This window comes from Lissotriton helveticus, chromosome 2_1 (genome assembly GCF_964261635.1).
Source record: "Lissotriton helveticus chromosome 2_1, aLisHel1.1, whole genome shotgun sequence".
In the NCBI taxonomy this organism is placed as follows: domain Eukaryota; kingdom Metazoa; phylum Chordata; class Amphibia; order Caudata; family Salamandridae; genus Lissotriton; species Lissotriton helveticus.
In genome coordinates this window covers 342,639,271-342,647,322 of record NC_136059.1, presented here as the reverse complement: position 1 = coordinate 342,647,322, position 8,052 = coordinate 342,639,271, and positions in this window count along the sequence as shown.

Here is an 8,052-nt window from a genome sequence, read left to right as displayed (position 1 = left end):
TGATGACCCTGTATAAATCCAAGTGTTTGCCAGTGGCGACTTACGGGGCAGGGGTATGGGGATACCACAAAAGCGAATAAATTCAAATTATGGAGAACACATTTTTAAAGCAACTTTTATCCATCCCCAATAGTTCTCCAAATATTTTCTGTCACTCAGAGGTGGGTCTACATTTTGTGAAGGACAGAATTCATGTGTCACCTTTGCTCCTCTGGGTAAAAATATGGACGTCTGAGGATTTTTCGTTCTCAAAAGAAATTTTAAAGGATTGTATGAATCTCGACAAGGCCATGATGATACCTTGGTTACATTATGTGAAGGAAACTTTTTATAGAATAGGCGTAGACATTTTTTATGATAATCCTGACTCTATTAATCTGAACATGAAGAAGGTCATTAAGAATGCCTGTTACACTGTTGTAGGATCGTTTAGGCAAGATAGACCTACATCTATTCAAGTGGTTACATTACAGCAACAGTTTTACCTGTCTTTAACCACACACACAACGGCGCTTCTATTTGACCAGATTTAGGTTGAAAGTACTGCACTTTTTGGCTGCTTTCCCTAAGCAAGGGGGTTGGTGTGAGTGGCTGCCCCCTTGCCCATGTAATAATGAAGCCCAACAATGCATAGCGCACTTTGTACTCTTCTGTTCACTTTATAAAGCCCCATGAGATCGTTTTATTAAACCTCTCCTGAGGGACCTTAAACCTTGCACATATATGAAAGGCTTTGAGTACTTGAGATCATTATCAACTGCTGCTATATTTAACTCTATGCTTAGTTTTATTAAATCGCTATGAATCATGAACTTGTTTTTATCGATTTTATGTTTGTGTGAATATGAAATAATATTAGTGATTTGTAGATGTGAAATTTATCTCAATGCACTGCACTTTCTAGATTTCCTCAATAAGCATGGGGGATAGTGTGAGAGATTATACACTGGCTTATTTAATAATTTAGTCCAACAATGTATAGCGTCATGATCCTTTGCATATTGTTTATCGTCCATGAATCGTGGAAATCAAAATATTATCTGTGAAATACCATTTGTGATTTATATGTACGATATTTGATACATTTTATTAGTATACTTTTATGATTCTTCCGGAATCGAATAAAGTTATTTGAAATGAAAATGTATTAATTTTAAATAATTTATGTATGTTTTGTCTTTAGCCCTGAAGAAGTCTCGACTGAGATGAAACTCGTTGACTCAAGAGAATCGTTTTTGTACTACTTGGATTTTAATTGTTTGGATTAACAAATAAAGAACACATCTTGATTACAAGTGGATCCTTGACCTGCTTTTTGCATCACTTTCTTTGGACTTACTGAATTTGAAAAGAGTTATGATATTTCCTGATGGGTGCTAATTCCAATTTTGTCCCATATTTCAAATGTCTTGACCTTGTATTTGACTTCAATTATGTTATTTCCTACTAAGAAAATGAAGGTTTGTGCCCTTGACTGGTACCAGCAATACATGCATTTTGGAAGCATTCAAGCTTAAACAATTGGCAAACTATCTGAAATATAGAAAAGAAACCAAAATACAGTTGGTTTTATATTAAAGTCTGGAGTTTTCTCACATCTGTCAGTGTGGTAAACTAACAAATTAAAAATACTCATTGGGTGTTGAAGATTTCACATCATTAAATACCTCTAACATACTGGAACATACATTATATATTCTTTTGCTCCATTATCCAAGCACATTTTCTTAGACCTGTCAGCCGTAGACTGGTCTTCCCCAAAACATTTAGCCATTTCCCTTCACTTTTTACTGAAGTTCTTTTTTTGTTCGTATTGTGACTCTGTGCACGTTACCACTTTACTGCTGCTCACACCCTAATGCATAGCAACATTGTGTTGTAACCTATCCCTGGTATTTCCCTTGCCCCATTTGCACCCCTCCTGCTATGCAGTACTTGGTACTGCCCATGTTACAGCCGGCGCTCGCTATGGAATGTTGACATAGCAGCGCGGCTCAAGTGATGACAGCTGACGGCATTCTTCATGAGGAATTATATTTAATAAACAAACTACCTTCTAACAGCAGAGTCCGTCCTTCTTACAACATTTCTTGGCGACGAGGAGAAGGAGAACTGTGCCAGGGACAGTGGATGCCGTCTCCCTGGGATGAATTTATTGCTGTCGAGGGAGAAAGAGAAGAAAAATAAACAAGTTAAAACGGAGCCTGTGAAGTGAAGCGTGTACAGAATACTGAAGGTTCGTGGACAGGCGGAGATAAAAGCGGCACAAGTAAGAGCGCTACCGTTGCATTATACGGGAATTGTCCAGCGCTGTGGTGCTAGGGAAAAGTTCCCAGGGTGGTTTCAAATTTAATTCGGGTGTCGTGTCGGGCACCTCATCCACGGGAAACCCTTTGGCAGTAACCTTTAGAGGGGGAGCAGCGTCCTGGCCCGGGGGATCGGAGAAGGTCGGGTCTTAGTCGTGTGTCAGACCGGGCACAGGGGGGCGCTGAGGTGAAGAGTGCTGAAGTTTTGACAGCAGTGTGAGGAAACCCGTCATTCGTTTTGAGGCAGGCGGCGGAATCATCAAAATGTTTTAGCGCGCCGCGCATGGAGCAGCAGTTTCTTCAGAGTTTGCTGTGTGGGGATTTCCGAGGAAAATCCGAATTGTACCTTGGTGTGCTGCGGCGCGTCCCCCGTCTACTTTCCTCACGCCAGGAGCTTCTGACTGAACTTCAGTTTTTCTTCGGTCATGTCTTTGAAATAGACATTTGACCAACAGAGCGGAAGTGTCTCGGCCAACGTTTGTCCACCGCGCATTTCCCTCTATTCTTTCCGACATCGTGAGGAGAAGTTGATCCTACAGGAAGGTCCCGCCCGGGGGTTGAGGTTAACGAGCTCATTGGTTGGGCATATTTCATCTGAGGAAGAAAAAAGGGGACTGATTAAACCCTGTGCCATGCTGATTTCACCTGACATTCTAAACGTTAGTAAGAGTGTGCTGATGTGATAGTTTGTCTACTGTGAATAATTTCATCATCTTAAAACAAGCATATTTCCCCGCAGTTTCGCCATCTAGGTGTGCTACTGAAGTGTTGCAAGATCAATAAACATTTATTATAGTAAAAATACTGTATGGCAATGGCGGGAGCAGGTATGAGCCAGCCTCCACCCTTCCTAAATGAGTTAGGAGAACCTGTCATTCCCTGGAGGAGGTGGGAAGGCATTTTCAAATCCTATTTAATTGCCATAGGTGGTAGTAATTACACCAATATTCGCAGCACATACTTCTCCACAATTTAGACACACATGGGAGGAAGATATATGAAGATATAACAGGGAGGTTAGTGGAGGATGACCAAGAAGAAGTGGAGGAAGGAGTTAATGTATATGAAAGCACACTGAGAGAACTAGGGGCTCACTTCAAGGAGAAAATAAATGTGGTGATGGAGAGGCATAAGTTTTTTAAGAGGGGGCAGAAGAGGGAGGAGAAAGTGAGTAATTACATAGCAGTTCTGAGAGGTCTGTCTGCCACTTGTGAATTTGGGCAACTCACCGATTCATTGATCAGGGACCAACTGGTGAGGTGCACCAATGACACCAAAACGCAAGAGGAATTGCTTACCAAGAACCCCAATTTAGAGGAGGCCATTAACATAGCTAAGGGCCTAGAACATACCGCAAGGTGCATTAGGGAAATGAAGTCACCTGAGGGGACAAACAAGGAGAGAGCAGAAAACAAGTCTAGCACAGAGGGAGAAACTGTCTGTAAAGTAGGGGACAAGAACAAAGAAGTGGTTCGCAGTAGAGCAGGTCCCATGGTGTGTTTCAAATGTGGCAGTCCCAACCATTTGGCAAGTAATTGGAAGTGCCCCGCTAGGAACGTGCAGTGTAGAAAGTGCAACAGGTGGGGACACTATTCGAAAGTATGTAAAACTCCAGGTAAAGCGGTGCACGTTGTTGAGGAATCCACACAAAGGGAAGAAGGGGAAAGATCCTATATCTTCCAAGTAGGTGAAGAGGAAGAGGATGAAGGGGACATGTATCCTAAATGTGATGTTTTCCTGGATGGTGTGATGTTTAGTATGTACGCTGACTCATGCTCTCCTTACACCCTTGTGGATAAAAGTGTATTTGAGGAAAAATTTGCCAATCATCCTGTTAAGTTGATGCAACCTGACATCAGTCCCAAGGGGTATAACAAGGGAATAATCCCACTAGAGGGCATGTTGACCATGAGGATAGCCTTTAAGGATAGACATACGGTAGGAAAGGTGTATGTATCCTCTAGTGGCTCTACTCTACTGGGCTGGAAACACCAAAAGCAGCTAGGTATCACTCTAGACCCTAATAACAAAGAACAGGTGTTGTTAATTGACCCCTTAGGCGTAGCAGGTAGTCTCACTGAAGAGTTCAAGGAGGTGTTCAGTGACAATTTGGGGGTCTTCAAAAACTATATGCACAAGATCATTCTCAAGGAGGGAGCGGATCCTGTAGTGCACAAAACCAGATCCATACCGTTGCGCATGAGAGAACCCCTCCAGCAGGAACTTCAGAGACTGGTCAGTCAGGGGGTCATCAGGGAGATTGAAAGTTCAGCCTGGTTGGCCCCGATCGTGATCACGACTAAAGATGGAGGGAATAGTATAAGACTCTGTGTGGACCTGAGAGGCCTCAACGCGAACATTCTGGTGGACAGATTTCCTCTTCCCAGGATAGGTGAAATGCTGAGCACAATCAAGGGAGCAAAGTACTTCAGTGTGCTGGATTTGTCCTCCGCCTACTACCAAATAAAACTTCACCCGGATTCTCAGATACTCACTGCATTCACAACCCCGTTTGGTAATTTCAAGTTCCTGCGCATGCCATTTGGGTTGGCGTCTGCGGCTGCGGCCTTCCAAAGAGTCATGCAACACGTATTAAAGGACTGTAAGAACACTCTCTGTTTCCAAGATGACATACTGATCTACGGAGGTTGTGAAGTGGAACACAATGAGATGGCAAAGGAGGTATTGAAGAAATTGAAAGAGGTAGGATTCACCACCAAACCTTCAAAATGCAAGCTAGGAGTATGCTCTGTAGACTACCTAGGACATACTCTATCCGAAGAGGGTATCAAGCCTAAGCACGACCTAGTCAGAGCTGTGAGAGACGCCCCTACTCCCATGTGCAAAGAGGACATACTATCGTTTCTGGGGCTTGCGGAATATATGGCCAAGTTCATTAAGGATTTTGCAATGGTGTCACAGCCGTTAAGAGACGTGATCAAGAAGGACAGTGTCTTCAATTGGGGCAAGGAGCAAGCGGAGGCTATGATGAGCATAAAGAAGGCCATCATGGAGGCCCCATTCATAGGAAAGTTTGACCCGAATGGCGTGACCATCATCTCGACGGATGCCAGCAATAGAGGTATCGGTGCCACCCTGGCGCAAATAGAGGGGAGCAAAACCAACGTAGTGGCCTTTGCATCAAGGACCCTCACCTCTTCTGAAAAAAATTACTCTACCATAGAGAAAGAAGCCGTAGCTGTCTATTGGGCAGTCTGCCACTATACATTTTTCATCTGGGGAATTCCTTTCGAGGTGCAGACAGATCATAAACCTTTAGTCTCACTGTTCACAAAAAAAGACATGGAAAGCATGACACCCCGTATAGCCAAATGGGCAGTGGGACTTCAAGCCTACAACTTCAAAGTGTCCTACATTCCCGGACAACAAAACAGGGTGGCGGATTTCCTGTCGAGAGCACCGACAGGGGAAGAAGCAGAAGGTGAATTGAGAGGCGATTCTATTCTGGAGTTACGCTTGGCAGCAGTAGAGAAAAACACTTGGGAAACCCAGATGGAGCGAGATGAAACGCTGAAAAAAGTGAAAAAACATATACTCACGGGGTGGCCCAAGAAGTGCAAGGACATGGAGACGGAGATCCAGCCGTACTGGAATGTGAGGGAGGATTTATCGATAGAAGGAGACTTTATACTGAAATCCGGAAAATTGGTTCCTCCAGAAGCTTTAAGGAACCAAATAGTGGATCTAGCACACGAAGGACACTTAGGTAGAAGTCTGAGCAAGGCTAGACTTCGTACAGATTACTGGTTTCCAACGATGGATAGTGAAATGGAGGACAAAGTGCGTGATTGCTATGCGTGCAGTTTGAGTGACAAGTCTAAGACCACAAGAAGGGCACCATTGTCACCAGTGGAAGTACCTGATGCTCCGTGGAACAAGTTGGGCTTTGACATAGCTGGACCGATCCATGGCAAAGGGCCCCAAGACTGGTATCTACTAGTCATGGTGGACTACTTCTCAAGCTGGGTAACATGCAAGATGGTCCACAACGTGAACACCAGAGCGATCATTGAGTTCATGAGAGAGGTGTTCTCCAGAGAAGGGGTGCCTGCGACACTGGTGACAGATAATGGCGTACAGCTAATCTCAGAAGAAATGAAGGAATTTCTCAAGGACTGTTCCATTGTACATGTTCGCACGCCCCTGTACTGCCCCAAAGCAAACGGCAAGGTGGAAAGAGTGAACCGCATGGTGAAAGAGTGCATACAGTTAGCCAAGCAAGCGGGACAGAACGCCGAAGAAGCGATAAGAGACATGTTGTGGGCATACCATACCACGCCAAAGTCTACCACCGGTTGCACGCCTTTTGAGTTACTGAGGGGGAGAGAAGCAGGCACCAAACTCACACCGAGTTGGATGGGAAGAAGACTAGAAGAGGAAGCCAACCCCCAGGAGATCAAGAGAAGGATTGAAGCAAATCAACTCAAATACAGGGAATGGTACGACAAGAAGTGGGGGGTTAAGGAGAGAGGATTCCAGCAAGGACAAAGAGTCCAGGTAAAGAAACCTGAGAGACTGAGAATAGGGGGTGACAAGTTTTATGCTCCCGGTACAATCAAGATACGAAACAGGAATTCAGTAGTCATGGAGGATGGTAGATTGTGGAGTAATGACAGGGTAGTACCAGTTGGAGGGGAAGAATCCAGGTCTCACACGACCAGATCGGAGAGTGTAGACATCAGTAGGGATACCGGACCTGGCAGGAGAAGTGACAGACCTAGGAACACCCCCCAGTGGCACAAACATTACCAAATGAGATAGCTTCCTGCATTAGAGCCTTCTCAGTAGCAGGTTCCCCGAGGTAATCCCACAGTAGGGACATGGAGGTTACCGCCCCTTCTTTCCTCCCCTTAGAGGGCAGTTTTCCTTCCCAGTTGCTTCTCCTCCACATTGCTGTTAATTCTCATAGGGAGGATGATGTGTTGTAACCTATCCATGGTATTTCCCTTGCCCCATTTGCACCCCTCCTGCTATGCAGTACTTGGTACTGCCCATGTTACAGCCGGCGCTCGCTATGGAATGTTGACATAGCAGCGCGGCTCAAGTGATGACAGCTGACGGCATTCTTCATGAGGAATTATATTTAATAAACAAACTACCTTCTAACAGCAGAGTCCGTCCTTCTTACAACACATTGGCTTGCATATTTCAATTTCTTATAAATCCCTTGTAGGTTGGTAAAGCATACACCCAGGTTCTGTAATTTAACTGCCTCTAGTTGGCCTTCAAAGCGATACAAAAGAGGATGATGGACAGAGCGTTTGAGCAAATCAAACACTCACCCCCAGTCAACTGATCTGCGTTTAATCCATCACCATTCTTTAGCTCACTCGGCCACCCCAGTTCAGACATGGTCATATGCAAATCAGTCTGACCCTGTGCCTCATGGGAACAGTCCAGCCCGAACTGCCAAGCCATGTCTTCCCTGGACCGGAAACAGGCATCCTGGGACCGGTTCCGGATTCATAATCCTCATCAGCCAGGCTATCTTGAATCCAGTGGCCAAGTGAGCAAGGGACTCACGTCTGAGCATACCCTGCCACAATTAGGGCGAACAAAGCGATACAAAAAGGGATAATGGACGGAGCGTTTGAGCAAATCAAACACTCACCCCCAGTCAACTGATCTGGGTTTAATCCATCACCATTCTTTAGCTCACTCAGCCACCCCAGTTCAGACATGGTCATATGCAAATCAGTCTGACCCTGTGCCTCATGGGAACAGT